This window comes from Octodon degus, unplaced genomic scaffold, assembly GCF_000260255.1.
Source record: "Octodon degus isolate 3935 unplaced genomic scaffold, OctDeg1.0 scaffold00274, whole genome shotgun sequence".
NCBI lineage: Eukaryota > Metazoa > Chordata > Mammalia > Rodentia > Octodontidae > Octodon > Octodon degus.
The window spans coordinates 1,976,286-1,992,259 of NW_004524850.1; positions in this window are offsets into that span (position 1 = coordinate 1,976,286).

Genomic DNA, 15,974 nt, shown 5'->3' on the forward strand with positions numbered 1-15,974 from the left:
GAAAAAATAAAGAAAAAATAACAAAAAAAAATAAAGAAAATAAAAAAAAAGGAACAAAAAAAGAGAAAGAAAAATAAAGACAATAAAGACTGAGAAGACGGAGGTGGTAGTGGGAGAAACACGATGTCAGGTGGCCAAGTCTGCGCGCTTCGCGGCGTCCCCCACACTGCACTGGTCCAGCCCTTTTTTCAATTACTTTCATCTGGACTTTATTTTTCAAACAAGAGGTGCCTGAAACCTGTAGTAATAGAAAGGAGAATGATGAAAGTAATGCAGGACTGAAATAAAATCAACAATATTTTTAAAAATATAACATTTACAATGCAGTGAGCTTCATAATGGTGCAAGAAATAAAAAAAAAATTATTCCTGTCTATACCCACTGCATACCTGTTTAAAAAATAGTGTTCTGAAAATAGACCTAATTGCTTTATCTGGGTGGAAACCTTAAAAAGACAGCGTCTTCCTAAAGTGAATTCACTCCTAAAGATATTCGGTTCAAATGGATTTAGCTCTGGATAGGATCTTGCCGAGCTTTATGAATTAGAAGAGCTGAGAGCTTTGGAGCTGCTAAAACATTCCTTAGATTTTCCACTACTTTCTGCACACTGTCAAGTTCAATATTCACTCTTATACAGCTTTAACTGCGTTAGGATGTGTGCAGAAAGCGCAAATTAATTCCTTTTGCTCAGTCTTTCCCTGGGTAGTTTTTGTTCCAAATTAAAAGAGTTTGTGCACGTGTTTAAAGATGAATCTTTTTGAGAGTATCTTTGAATTTACGTTTTATGCACCTATACTCAGAAAGGTTTCTTTCTGCCCAAATCGGCATCTTAGTGTATTCTCTCGGCTGAGACTGAATACGCAACACTGACAATGTGAAGGGAGGGAACTTGTGTAGGCTCCCTGCTTGTAGAGCTGTCAGTACCCACGCGTACTGGCTGCGTATTCAAACATCCGTATCATCGTGCTGCTGTGAGGTGTCGTCATTCCCCGGAGCATCCTCTTTCTCAGTGTCTGCACGAATATATAGACAGCACTAAAGTAAAAGATTCAGCCCACAGGTGGGCAGCTGACAGAAGAGACGCTCCTCAGTCAGAGAAGGACTACTGGCTGGTGACGAGATGAAAGTATGCCCAGCTTCACTATTAGACCAGTGCAGATGAAGACAGCGCCAGGGATTATCTTAGTCCAGGAAGAACAGCTTTCACCGAGCACTTGCTGCCGGGGCTGCCGGGCGGACCTGCCCTTCGGCATGCCTGGTGCACTGTAAATTTGTTCTTTTATTGATTTTATCCCTTAAATAGTACAAAATGATAACATGTTATAAACAATACAAACTTTCATTAAACAAAGTAATGAGAATTTGACAACGGTTGTTGTATTGTGTGTTGTTGCTTCCAACTTAGTTGTTTCCCTTACCAGATATAAACCTAAAGAATTTTTTTTTTTCATTTTTGAAGAAGAGTACTTGCTTTTTCTTTTTAAGTTTTGGGAATTATTTGTGTATTGCAGATATCAACCCTGTCCCAGAGGAACGAATAGCTGGTGAGCGCTTGTTCTTGCTTGTCTCCATGGGGAGTGTTTCTCTTTTCTATGCTAATTTTAATTACCACGAATGCATGCTCCTTCACGCTGAAACTCACTCCATTAAGACGCATTAATGAAAGAAGCTAGGGTTTCACCCACAAAAACACTGCTGAGTCGGGATGGAGCTGGAAACATGAGGCCCAGACACGGTGGGGAAGCCCAGGCTGAGGCAGGGACACAGCTGTGCCGCCACCACGGTTCCCCGATGCATTTCACAGTGGTGTCCCTGGCCCAGAAGACGGATGACACTCGCGGTCCAAGGGGCACGGTCACCAGCACCCGCTCCCTGAGACCCAATCCTGGACGCCCAGGTCTTTTTGCATTATTACCTATAGAACCCCATTGTACAGGTGGAGCACCTCAACGCTACCCCCAGTGAAGAAAATTGAACATTTCCATGCATGGGATCATGCCCAGACAGTATCTGACCACACACACGCGCACACACACACACACACACACACACACACACTTAGTCTTCTTGGAGGTAAAAGTAGTTCACAAAGTCAGAATAAAAATAATTTTCAGTGCTAAATGTACTCAAATACTGATTTTCAACACATAAGCTTGCTTTTCTATGATGGAATTACTGTGACAAATTTTATGCCCCAAAATACACAGCCAAAATAGAAGAGGCCAGTTTCTTCCATGGCCTCCATAGCTTTCTACGAATAATGAAATTTGTAGCTGAAAGCCATTTCAGAAAGCATTCTCTTGCTCCTATAAATTCATTGCTGGATTAAACCAAACTTTCAAATGAGAAATTTCACCATCTTTTCCTTTGTGCAAAGATTTCCAGGTAATATAAAAAGAAAAAAGAAAAAAGAAAAAAGAAAAACAAAACACCTCATTCTGTGAGCCCAGCCACATACATATACCGTAACCAGAAATATGTGACAATCTATGAGCTTAAACAAAAATGAGACACAATACATCACAAATTGACCTCGGCAGCTTGGAAAATGAACAATATATACTAGCTAAGGGGAGTTTATTCAAGGAATACAAGTTCAGATTAACACAATGGATGATTAAAAAAAGAAAACATATATATAATTACTGCAACAAACAGAAGCAGAAAGCACTGGCTGGTAGCCAGAGGAGGCGCCGCGACGCCTGGGTCCAGCTGACACCGCGTCTGCAGACACTCAAGTTTCGTACCATCTACCTGTCCTACGAGCGCATCTTCCCCACACGGTGATGGGGCGTCGCTGAGGCAGATCTCTCTGTGCGCGCAGCGTGCTTGGATGGTTTACACCTGCCTGATCCTCGTGTCAGGCTTCCGTGAAGTCTGACAATGATTCACAAAATCATTATTGTCTCCAGTATTCAAAGAATAATTCTTTGTTTCAAAGGGAGAGCTCAAATGTGGACAGAAGAACTGTCACCCCGTATCATGCACTTCTGCTGCACTCTGACCCTAGAAAACCAAACTGACTTACCCGTCTTGCCCTGCAGCCTCCGCAAGGCGTAATCATCAAAAATCCAATAACCCGATGCAAAACTAGTTGTACAGATTATGAGCTCAGCGTGCTTGCTAGCTTTAAAACAAAGATCGCTGTGATTAGTTTTATCTGTCCTCAACTGGCTGGAAAAATACAGTAAAGACTGATTATTTGTTTTGTTTTTTAAAAATCAATACTCTGGAAATAGATCAACCTTAGACTATAAACATTCATAATAGGATTTTTTTCCTTTTTTATGTGGCCAAGGAAATCATCCAGGCTTGGGCTTTGGATCTTAGTGAAATGACACTGTCCACTGGAAAATAATGTTTTGATATTATAACTGTTTTATTCTGATTATACAGTAGTGGCTGTGAAGAACGTAGGGTATGCATGGAATCCCTGTGTCTGAGTTCCATTTTCAACCCTCGAATCGCTCTGGTTGTAATTGTATTAAGTTTTCAAGGGCAACAAATAATGCCTGGTGATGATAAAACTCATCCAGCCTTGTGTCTGAGGAGGGGGGAGAGAAAATCAACCTCATTTAGCTCAAGCACCATCAGTTACATTAAATACATCACTAAGGCTGAAGTTCTGCATGAACGCTTGTCCTCAGAAGTTGTTTGGAAAAGCCAATTCTGGCTTTTAAGATTTTACTCTGAGGCACACTGTACCCTGGATTGAGTAGGTATTTCCCATATAAGCTTGCAACTATCTAAAATATGAAATTTCAAAAACCAGTGGCCATAAAAGTTGAGGGCTGAAGGTGAGGGGCCGAGTTTTGCTGGCATAAAAGCACCAGGACACCTCTTCATCGCACTGGCAAGAGGTTTTCACATTTCCTGCCCTGATGGCTCCAGATTGGAGAAACCCTCCCCTCATGATGAGTGTTTCTCTCTCACTAGCTGTGTAGCCTCAGACAAGTTTATAATCTCTATTATTCCCTTTGTCTGCCTTAAACAAGGGCACAGTGTATTGGTTGCAAGGACACAGTTAGGCAATCCAGGGAAAAAGTGTGGCAGGTTACAACCCAGGATGGAGTTTCCTCCTACACTTCGCCTACTGTATGTGTCTCACTCTGAGACTATGGTTTTGTGAACATCAGCAAAACCGAATTGAACAGAACCAAATCGAATGGATGTTAATGTCCTGCAACATTACTGTCCTTTTATTGACTTGCTCTCTCCGGAAAAACGATAATTAGAAAAGAATGTAAAGTTACTGTGCTTCAGTGGAGAAGCTTGGTTTATAGTGCCAAGTCTAACACTGACCTTCAAGAAGGAAAAGCCAGGGTTTCTGGATGCCTCTTTGGAAAGGTAGAGATAAAGGACAATGACCCGTTCCCTAGGGTGCTGAGCTCTAGCGCTTCTGGCCTCACCTGAGAGGCCGACAACTCACTCGGTCTGTGGCATGCGCAGATCCTACCTTTACTCTATTCTTAATTTTTTCCTCTTTTTGATTTGCTAAAGAGAATAAAAAACAGTACAAATTTTAGAAATGATGCAGAATTCTGTTCAACAAAATGACGGGAATTCAACAACGGTTGTTGTATTGTGTAATGTTGTCTTAAATTAGTTTTTCAGATGACCAGATATAAGCCTCAGAATTAGTCAAAAGATTAAATTAAAAAATTTGAGCATTAACTGCTCTTTTCAATAGACCAGCAGAAATCAGCAGTAGAATTCTCTAAGCTCTCCCGTGTACATACACACACATTTCTTTTCCCTTCCTTTGTTCTCTCTCGTTTCCCTCATCTCAGCTCTTCCTTCCCAGTGAGCAGGTTCTTCACCTCTCACAGTATCCATTGTGCCTTTCGATCCCATTTGCTCTTTCAGGGTCTCACTAGGGAGACAATTGGATGTTTGCACCTGCGGGGCTGAGTTTTGTCACTTGTGAGTGTGGCCTCTAGCTGCATGCATTTACCCGTCAGAGCCTTGGGCTCATCTTTCTTTACAGCTGAGTGTAAGTGGGAGAAGCCTTCAATCCCAGCGTGGTTTAGACCTCGCCACGTGCACCCCCCACACTTGATGGAGCCAGCTGTGCTTAGCTTCTTCCCAGTTGGCTTGGGAGAAACACTTCCCGCGTATCCACTGGTCTGAAGGGAATTTTCCCATTATCTCTTTGCAATCTGCCTTGAGGAAAGAGAAATGACGGTGGCTCCTAGCGGTTCTAGTAGCTTGGGTCTCCAGTGAAGTGAGCATTACAAACTTGGGAATACATTTAAAGAGATGTTAATATTTTTTATTAGGTAATTAGTAGAATTCTTTAGTGGATCATAAATAATAGGACCTACAGAGATATATGGGGAGATTAATATGGAGAAAGATGATTTCAGAGAGAGAGAGAGAGAGAGAGAGAGAGAGAGAGAGAGAGAGAGAGAGAGACACAGAGAGACACAGAGAGACAGAGAGAGACAGAGAGAGAGAGACAGAGAGAGAGACAGAGAGACAGAGACACTGGTAAGAGCTGTGTGTCCAATTGGGCATAAAAAAGTCACCACGACATTGGATGAAGAAGTTAATTTTTATGCTCAAAGTAGTGAGTTGAGATGAAACCCTAGCCTGTGTTGTTGACAGAAAGATTTATTTAGGAATTGCACCCAGTATTGGGATCTTTCTGTAGGCAGCTGAGTTACAGAGAGGCAGTGTAGGCAGACAGCGCTGGGCCCACCCTCAGTGCTTTATTTTGCAAAACAAAGTGAATTACCCAGAGTTTGGTGCATTTTGTTGCTTTTGGCATTTCCAAGTGAAATCGCCTTTGCATATTTTCTCTGTGGCAATTAGGCAATTATGCAGCGGAAAGTGGAAGCCCCTTGCGAATGTGTGAAGCACTCTCTAATCCTCCTAAACGTTCCTACTTCGGGATCTTGCAAGGATCTCGTTTGCATAATAAAGTTTACCATTTACATTTAAAGGTAATGCTGATTTTTCTTTTTTTTTTCTGTACCAGGGATTGAACTCAGGGCCTTGCACTTGCCAGGCAGGCTCTTATGCTGCTGCTGCCTGGCCCCCAGTGCTCATCTAACTTAAGAAGGTGTCAGCATTACTTGCTAGTAATGCCAAAGTTGAAAGCACCTCACAACAGAGAAATCTTCAAGCCCTAAGAGGGTTGCACTGACAGTATGTTCAAAACTCCTTCTTCCAAGGCCAAAGGACAATTTCCACCTGTAACTATAGAAACTGTCCTGTGTTTATGACTTACTTGCTTTTAGGCTTCTCAGAAATTCCATAAAGCGCCGAAATGGGAAATCTGTGTGTAGCAGACACGGCCTACAGACCTTCGCTTAATGCTTATGCTTTGGGGAGAAGGTCCAGGGCTAAAAATCACCGAGGTAAGTCATTCTACATTTGTGTTTTCAGGATGAAGATGTCTGTTCTAGTTTTCACTCTCATTTTGGATTTTTATCTGAATGTAAAATATCCTCCCAAGTGTATTGTGATCAAAGTAAAAATAAAAAAAAAAAGCAAAGCGAGTTCATCAGCTCCATTGGTGCGTGCTGTTTTGTGTTTTACATTAATCTCTAGCTTTTAAAGTTTTTATTAACATATGTTTGGGATCTAATACTTTAATCTTGGGGAAATGGCACATCTGGTAGATGTGTCGCTGCGTGACCTTTTACACTTCAATTGTCCTCTTCTCAACCCCCCTCCCTTAATCCTGAGATTCCCTACAGGTTTTCACAGTCTTCTTCTGTTTTCTACCAACTCTTATTTTAATCTTTATTTATAATTGGAGTTTCTCAGTGAAGAGAAAGCATGCACTATTATGCTTCTGTTTCTGATTTGTACTGTTGGACATTATGGTTTTAAGATGAACCCACTTTCCAACAAATGACTCTAGGTCATCCTTCTTCATGGCAGAGTAGTACTCCATTGTGCGTTCGTACTGTGTTTTATTTATCCTTTCATCTCTGGATGAGCATGTGGCCTGCTGTGGAGGTTTAGCCATTCTGAGCCGTGCTGCTATAGACACCAGTATGCACGGGTCACTCAATATGACTTCTAAATCTTCCCAGAAGACACCTAGAAGTGGACTATCTGGCTTGAAAGGAATTTCTAGTCTTACATTTTTGAGGAATCTCCTACTGATGTCCACAGTGGTTGCACCAGTGCACCCTCCCACGAACAGGGCGGAAGGCTTTCTATTTCCCCTCAGCCTTCCAGCACTTGTTATTTGATTTTTTTTTTTATATTGGCCATACTTTCTAGAGTAAGAGAATCTCAATGATGTTTTAATTTGCATTTTTCCAATGGCCAGCGATGTTGAGCATTTCTTCGTTTGTGTATTGGCATCTGCTGAGCTAGATCCTTAGCCAGGGGTGGTCGAGACCATGTTGTATGCCAACCCTCTAGAAGGCTGAGACAGGAGGATCTCAAGTTCAAGCCCAACTTGGGCAATTCAGTGACTTACTAAGATCCTGGCTTTAAGTAAAAAAAGTACACGAAAGCTTTGGAATGTAGTTCATGGTGTAGAAAAGAGTTGGTATTTTTTGGTGGGGGCATACCAGGGGTTGAACTCGTGACCTTGAGCTTGCCCAGCTGACACTTATGATGCTGAGCTGTCTCCCCAAATCCGAGACTTGGTCTTTGTCCAGAATGTATAAAAAGGAAGCCAGGAACACGTAGGCATTCTCTGGTGGAGCACAGTGTTGGTGCCAAACCAGGCAGGTAACAGGGGTCTGTGCACGGGGTACCACGCCAGCCATCCGCTTGTCGGACATCCACTAACCCTGTGGCCACCAGGAAGGGTCAGCGAGAAACACCACCACCCTGTGGACGTGCGTCAGGGTTCTGTGTCCACCGGCTTTCTGTGACTATCACAAATAACTACAACGGTCAACATAGAAAGATTCATTTTGCTTCAGATTCTCTTTGGAGGAGGCAGGGGACCGGGCGTTGAGTCCAAGACCTTTGTCCTGAGCTGCATCCCCAGTTATTTATTGATTGATTGATTCATTTTGAGACAGGTTCTCCCTAAGTCACTAAGTTGCCCCGCATAGATTCAAACCTGCAGTCACCCTGCGTCAGCTTCTCCGAGTGTTGGGATTATAGCCAAAGCCATTGTGCACGGTGAGGACACGTGTCTGCTCTTCCGTCTGAACTACATCTTCAGCCCTTTTTAAATTTCACAGTATGTTTTCACTGTGCCGATAAACCTGAGCTTGAAAATGCAATCCTCCTGTCTCAGCCTCCCAGAATGCTTGGAGTGCAGGCCTAGCCTTCCACATGAGCAAGTCCACAGTCAGTTGTTCCCCTGGCTTTGGCTTATCTTGAAGCTGTTCACCTTAGTGGTACAGAAAAAACCCAAAGAAGAAAGAACAAAAACCAAAAACAAAAAACCCCACTCATTTCATAGCCAGGGATCTAAAGTAACAAAAGGAAGAGACAGAAGCCCACAATCCTCTTCAAGGCCACATCCCCGACGTCACTTCCTGTCGTAGGCCCCGCCCTTCCCAAGCTCCTTTACCTTCAATGGCGCCCTTCTAGGCATCCAGCAGTTGGAAGCGACCTTCAGCACCTTCATTATCGTAGTGTTCTGTTGTCGAGTGGAAGGAGCGCCACGCTCAACTTCCCAGACATCCAGTGTTGAGTCGCCTCCCACCCAGAGGCTGTTGGTGGCTTCTCTTCTCTGCCAACATGGCTCTTGCTTGAGCTGTTTCCTGCTTCCTGTAGCAAAATCTACTCCAAGTAATCTACATAGCTTATTGGGATTATTGCCGTGGTGCAATCGCTTTCTTAATCCCTAAAACCAGTTAGGGGGTAGACGTGTTAATCCTGTAAAACTGATTTTGTTTGCCAGCCCAGCGACCTCGAAGGTGGGTGAGCAACACGAACTGGTTATGCATTTGCTTATAGGTTTAAATTGCATTGCCGGTGCTGCCTGCCTGGGTGAGGGACGCTGGCCTTATATATTTAGAGCACTGCTGCCGTGGGCACATGAAAGCTGCTTTATTAAAAAAAAAAAAAAAAAAAAAGAGAATAAAACCAGTGGACCTCATTTATGCGCACACAGGAGAAAGCTGCCGAAGCATGGTGCTGTCTATTATACAGACCATCGCCTCCTTTTACTCTTCGAGTAATAGGCTTTACATTATTTTAAGAACAAAACGAGTCCATTTCCAACTTGCCTACAAAGCCAAATTATTTTGCAATGTTTGCTAAACAGTCTGAAGCCAGTACGGGTCTCTAAATGAGTACACTGACTGAGCAAGAGTGTCTTCGGCAGGTTTACTAGTGATTCCGTGTCCACTTAGTGCTGATAGATGATGGCAAATTACAAAAAAAAAATAAATAAAAATAAAGCAAAGCAGAGGTGCTTCGTGCCGCAGGGCTGGATGCTGGCTTAGGCCACCGAGAACGTCACTAACCCAAACTCCACCTACTCCGAACTCCTGAGAGATGAGAAGTAACACGGATTTGCGTGGAAGCCATAAAACATGGACATTACTCTTGAGTCCTTTAGCACGTAATGATCATTTCCCTTCCCCTGAAGAATTCAGACGTTGGAAAATATGACGAAAGCGAAACGATGGGATCTCATTCCAAGAGAAATAGCCATACGCTGTGTTCAGCAAATGAGGACATCTGACATTCGAACTGGGGATTGAACTCAGACCCTTGTGCTTGCCAGTGGAAGCGCTTATTCCACTGAGCCATGTCCTGGGCCCCACGTTTGTGCTTTTAAGACAGGGTTTTGCATTGTAGTTCAGGCCAGCCTTGAGCTCATTATATAATTCAGACCAGTCTGGAACTTCTGGAGATCCTCCTGCCTCAGCCTCCCATGAGCTGGGGTCACAGGCGCTGTCAGAGACAGCTTTCATGTTTGAGACTGACTCTCACTGTATAGTCCAGGCTGGCCTTAACCTTACTCTGTGGCCCAAGCTGCCCTTGAACTCAGGGCGACCTTCCTGTCTCAGCCTTGAGTGCTGACTTCTAGGTAAGCACCACACTTAGTACGGTGTGCGCCTTCTTGCACAGTTCTTGTGTCCTAAAGTATGAGGACACCGGGAAGCCAGGAGCACTGCTGGGTGACTTGGAATCATAGTGGTCTGATGGCTCACTCCTTCTGAGCCTGGATCTCTGAGCCAGGTAGTTGGATGAATGCGACTCGTCCACTTGACTCAGAGCTGCCGAGAACCTCGGTTCTGGGTAAAGTCCTGCCCAGCACTCTGAGAAGCACTATGTATGTACCAGGAGGCAGAAAAGCCAACCACACAAACCCTGCGACAGGGGAGGTGGCATCCAGAGCTCACCTTGTCGCGGGCCGTGGTTCTCGGTGATACAAGGACACACGGATCCTTTGGGATGCACCCAAGGTTGCTGCCTGGTCGTCCTTGAGAGAAGTGTTTCACACCGTGGCTGGGGAGTGTTTCACTGTGTGCAAGGGGAGATTAGGAACGGATGATGCATAACATTTGGAGCTAGTCATTGTATCTATGTATTTAGCGGGAAAATTATGCATATTTACATATGTGTTCATAAAATCCTACGTCTGACAATGCACCTAAACCCTGAAATTGATTCAGTTCTTTTCCCACTCAACTAGAATCGTGCAAAGCATCAAGCTTATTGCCCAAGGTACCATTGGCCATCTATCCATCTGTTTCTTCTATGGAAGATTTGTCCTAAGCTAATAAATTAAAATTGAAATTGTAGTATTCACCATGTGAACAGTGGGTGAAAATGGCCAGGTTCTGATAACACGTTCAGTTTCTTTTATGCATACAGAAATTCTTGGAATAGTACTTAGAACTCATTCACTGTTTGGAACCTTACTTTACCTATAGAATGGTGAGAAATAATTTGACCAGGGACATCTCTAGTTAGTGAGACATCAGTTATATCTGATAATCTTTGAAAATTATATATTTATTGAATTATTTATGTATGGCATACAGGGTCTCACTACGCAGCTCAGATTTGTAGTGATCCTCCTGTCTCAGCCTCCCCAGCACTGGGATTACAGGCATGTGCCACTATGCCTGGTCTTGGTCTCCGGCTGAGTGCACCCAGTGGCAGGGCCTGCGTGGCATGCGATGCTGGGGATTGAACCCCGGTCCCTGCGCTTGCCTAAGCAGGCGCATAGTCCGCTGAGCTTCCCCTATTTGATTTTGCGTTGATGGCTGTCCCTTCCGGATAAGATGGAATCTCAGTGTGGCTGTAATTTTCGTTTCCCTGGTGACCTGTAATGTTGAGTGCTCCTTGTGTATTTCCAGGCAGCTGTTCTCCTTCTGTGACTTTAAATAAACGGAGCAGTGTGAACACTATCACAACTCAAATTTAGACAACATCCTTCACTCCCCCAAATCTCTAAAGATCCTTTATCATTATTACCTTTTCTTTTGTTATACTATCAGACTTTGTATAAAATTGCAACAAAAATATGATTAAAATACCTCTCGTGTTGTTCTCCTGAATGTGAACCATTTCTAATGTCTTACGAATTATCATTAGGCTCTCTTTGATATAAATTAAAAAGTAAAAAGGACAAAAAACAAGGTTTATTGGAAGCAAGCATTAATGTTTAATTATTGGAAGAATCTCGCATACTTACATCTGTTAATCTGAATAACACATTTGACGATAAAATTATGTAATATAACAACCATTGTTAATTTTTTAATCTTGGTTTCATATTCTGTAGCATATGTATTGCTGTTACTCTGTTCTTTGTTTTTTGCTTTTTTTCCTCTTTACATATCTTTCACCTTCATTGGGTCATTCACAGTTTGCTCCACCTGCGCTGTCAGGCACGACACACACATGAGCAGGAGACCAGAAAGATGTCCCTTTAATACTGTGCTGTCTATTGTACCTTCACTATTAAAAATTACAGTACAATATGTGATCTGAAGATGCAGTAGGTGCTTTGAGCAAAAGGAGAGAGATCTGCATTCGGTAGAAGAAGGGTTCTTAGAGTAGGATGATCGCGTGCATGAGAAAGACGGGGATTTGTAGGGACATCGCTGGCTGCGTGTCAAATCTGCATCGTTCGCCTGACAACAACGTCATTGAACATACTTAGTCATGTCTGGAATTCACCTCCCTCACAAACTGCACTTAGATGCACTTGATCCACGTGTGATTTTTTTTTTTTTTTTTAATGACATGTAGAGCACCTAAGAGCTTGAAGAGCCTCAGTTCTCTGACAATCAAGATTCACGCATCAGGCAGTTTGGGATTAATGTGCTAACATCGGCTGCCAGGAGAAAGAAAGAGACATCCAAAACATAACATCTAAAACCAGAATATCCAACAGGACCGTACTGGACCCGAGCCGCTCAGGGATGGGACCTTCTCTTTTTACATTAGTTGTCACTGGCGGGCTCTGGATTGACCGAGAATCCATTTGTCTCGGGGAAGGGCAACTCGTGCTGATTGCAACTTAATAATCTCCTCCCACCTCCCCTCTCCATCCCCACGAGCTCGCCCTGCTGTTTCCACACAATTTGCTCCTGAAGGATTTTATGCCAGGGACCTGCATGTGGGCTAATCCAGGTGCCTTGTGGTCTTGGCAGGCGTTCCAGCCTCGCAGCGTGACCCCTGCGAGGACTCCCCCTTCCTTGAGAATTGCCCTTCCTCTGCTCCTTCCTCCCCCTTGGGCAATCCCTCCCTGCTCCTTCCGGATTCGGTGAGTGTCAGAATAATCCCGCCCCGTCCCTGCTGGCTTGCTTGAGTCACGGATGGGCTTCTATCCTATACAGCCTGCACGCCAGCTGCACAAACTCAGCTGAGGCTTAATGACTGCGCTTATGATGAACACAAATTTAAGTAATGTCGGAAAGCGTGAGACCTACGTCCACTTTTTTCATGAAAAATAAAAGGTCACTTGCATTCCGCACACACTCCCTTTGGGTCTCTTTTGGTTTCGGTCTGTCTTTTCAGACCTTTGTGCAGGATGGGTTTTACCTCGTGAAAAACTTAAAGATCTAGATATCTGTGGAGAATTTAGATGTGTGTGATTTAATTTTTCCAAGAAATTTCCGATTCCAGTGTGTATACATGGCGTGATCATTTTCTAGTCTTCTGTGAAATTCCATCGCGTTTTCCTCCTGAGCCACCTAGTAGGAAATGCTTGGGTCGTGTTGCAAAAGTTTCAGTGATTGATTACATTTACTGCAAGCTGGTGTTGCGATGTTTGTAAATTTTTTGAAAACTTTGCTTTTGTTTTTTGTGCTTTTATGACTTTCCTACGTCTGTTTTTCTGAATGTCTGATAAGTATTTATTCTCTTCCTCTAGTTGCTGCTGTGCATTGATTTCTAATCATGCTTATTTATGTACCCCTGTGTCATGAGAGAAAGCCTTACATCTAATTTTCTCCTAAACCCCTAGCCCAAGGCACCATCAGAATGCACTCGGTGCCTTTGGAAGGGATTATTTTTCTTGAAGAATGTTTTTCTAAGAGAAATTGCATTGAAGTACAAATCAACCTGGTGTAAGGGAAAGAATGAAAGGGAATTTCCCCGCGCACGGCTGCAGGAGGAGCCAGGCAGGCAGACACGGCTGCCGTCGGCTCCTCTCCTGCCCCTGCAGGGGCGAAGGCAGCCAGGGCTGTGCCAGGGAGGGGTCCAAATGCGATCTCTGTGCCTTGGGAGGCAGAGGCAGGAAGGTTCCCGGCAATGGAAATCAGTGGGGACAGCAGCTCTGAGGACTGGTGGTGAGGTTCTCTGCCCATAGACACCGAAGCTCGTGGCAAAGAAAGTCCACTTTCTAAAGAGTGATGGTTGGATACGACGGAGCCTGTGGACAAGGTTCCACATGGATCACGCTTAGGACCCAGCAAGCCTGGGATGAAGCTCTTTGTCCATGGAAAATAATTCTCCAACCCCTGGTGTGGATTTTTTGTTTTGCTTTATCATTTTTTTAAAAAAAGAGAATAAAATTAGAAATGATACAGAATTTCACTGAACACAATGATAGTCATTCAACAACGATTTTTACATTGGATGCTGTTTTGAGTTGTTCAGATTACCGGTAATAAAGAGGCAAAATCAATAAAAAAAATTAGGACGAAGAAAAGCAATTAAGCATTAACAGACGTTGGCAGTGTAACTGAGCTACGCTGTGTATACGTGTATGTATTTTTTCTCTTCCTTTCATTTTTCTCCATTTTCTCATCCAATTGTTCCCCTCCTTTGAATAGTTTCTTTCCCTTTATGTGTTAACCATCAAGAAGTGGTAAATATTTGAAGTAACAGCTATGTTTGTCCTGTTAATGTCCTGTAGAGACGTAGGCCTATAGCGCTCTATAATCACTCGTGTGGACAAGATTTGTTTTGTGGTCTGTCAGAGGCATTGAATTATGAAAGTAAAATAATCTGAAGGATGAACCTGAATCCGAGAGGACTATCCAGTTGAAGGCATGAATCAAATTGAAACCAGGCTCTTGGATCCTCCGATCTCGGCTCCACCTCTCCAGGAGACAGGAGCAGAACGAAGTCCCCCCTCATGCAAGAAAATGGGTCCTTCTCTGGCCTCGTCCCCAGCAAGCCCAAGGAGGTTCGGGGGCTTCTTATGGAGAGGCGACTTGGGCGCTTTGACATAACTCCCCCAATCCTAATTTGGTCGGAATTTTAGTTAGGATAGGTTCAGTTAAAACTGACTTGGCTGGGAGGTAGCTCAGTGGAATAAGTACTTGCCTGGCAAACACAAGGCTCCGAGTTCGATCCTTGGTACCTCCAAAAAAAAGAAAGAAACAAGCTGACTTAAGTGTTCTTTTCAATAAATCAACAGAAATTAGTAGTGCAATGATCTTAGCTGTCTTATGCATTAGTTTATATCTTGCCATTTTGAAAAAAAATTGCAGTATATGTCATATAATAGAATACAGCATTATTAACAACTAAAACGTTGAGCAAGAAATTTGTTGAACTGATCTTCGGGACGCTTTGACCATGAGTCTTGTGCACGTGGAGTTAGCGAATTTACACTGTGGGATCGGCACATCTCAACTGGGAATCGGGGCAGGCCTGGAGCTCGTTACAGACCTACATGGCCACTCGCTGGTCACAGTCAGACTGGCAGGAAGTTCTAGAAACACGTCTAGGACACATGCGGGGAACCTGCTGCGTCACCTCCATCAATTAGCGTCAAATAAATGACATTAAACAATAGCAAGAAAGTCAAGACCCTGCTTGGAGGAGGTATTTCATGGCTTCCGGTGACAAATAGGTGAATAGAGAAAGACGTCTTGTTTATGTGTGGTGGAGTACTACTCTGTCCTGAAGAAGGACACACCTGAAGCATTTGAGGGAGGATGGACACTCCTTGAGAGACAGCATTACGTGAAATAAATCCAACACATAAACTATCTCATGGATTTCTTACAAAAGAAACACAAACTACAAACCAAAAGCAAAATAAGACATAGCCCTACCTGTCAAATCTCTATACTGAAATGCACATTTATTACATAAAAACACCGATACAATTTAAAATAAAATTAATTTCTAACCATCTGTTTCTTTCCTACAGGCTGTGAAAAAGAACACAAATTCCATTTTAAAATGCAAGGATTCCCGTGGCACTTCTACACACCGCTCGGTCACGCTGCACTCTTAGACTCAAAGGCCAGTTTCTGGCAGCCGAGAGCATCAGTCGCTGTTCTCACGGTTGTAGAAATGCAGGAAAATTGTTGATTAAGTGATTGCTTTCTTGGAATTTGCATAATGCGCTTGTCTTATGCCTCATAAGCAGCTTTCTTCTTCTTTTTTTGTAAGGTCGCTGTTGTTATTCACTTACGCTTCCCCGCAGATACCTGCTCTGACGTGAAAGTTTTCACCCGCCTTCCCATGTGCAAAGCCCAGTGTTCAGGGTGCTCGTGCCAGCGCCGGGGCGTCAGGAGGCGCTGAGGTCCCAGGGCGCTGCCTCCCCGGCTTGGGGTGACGTCTCGTGGTCCTCATCTTGGCCCCTCAGGGTAAGTTTGCAACTGAAAACCAGCTCC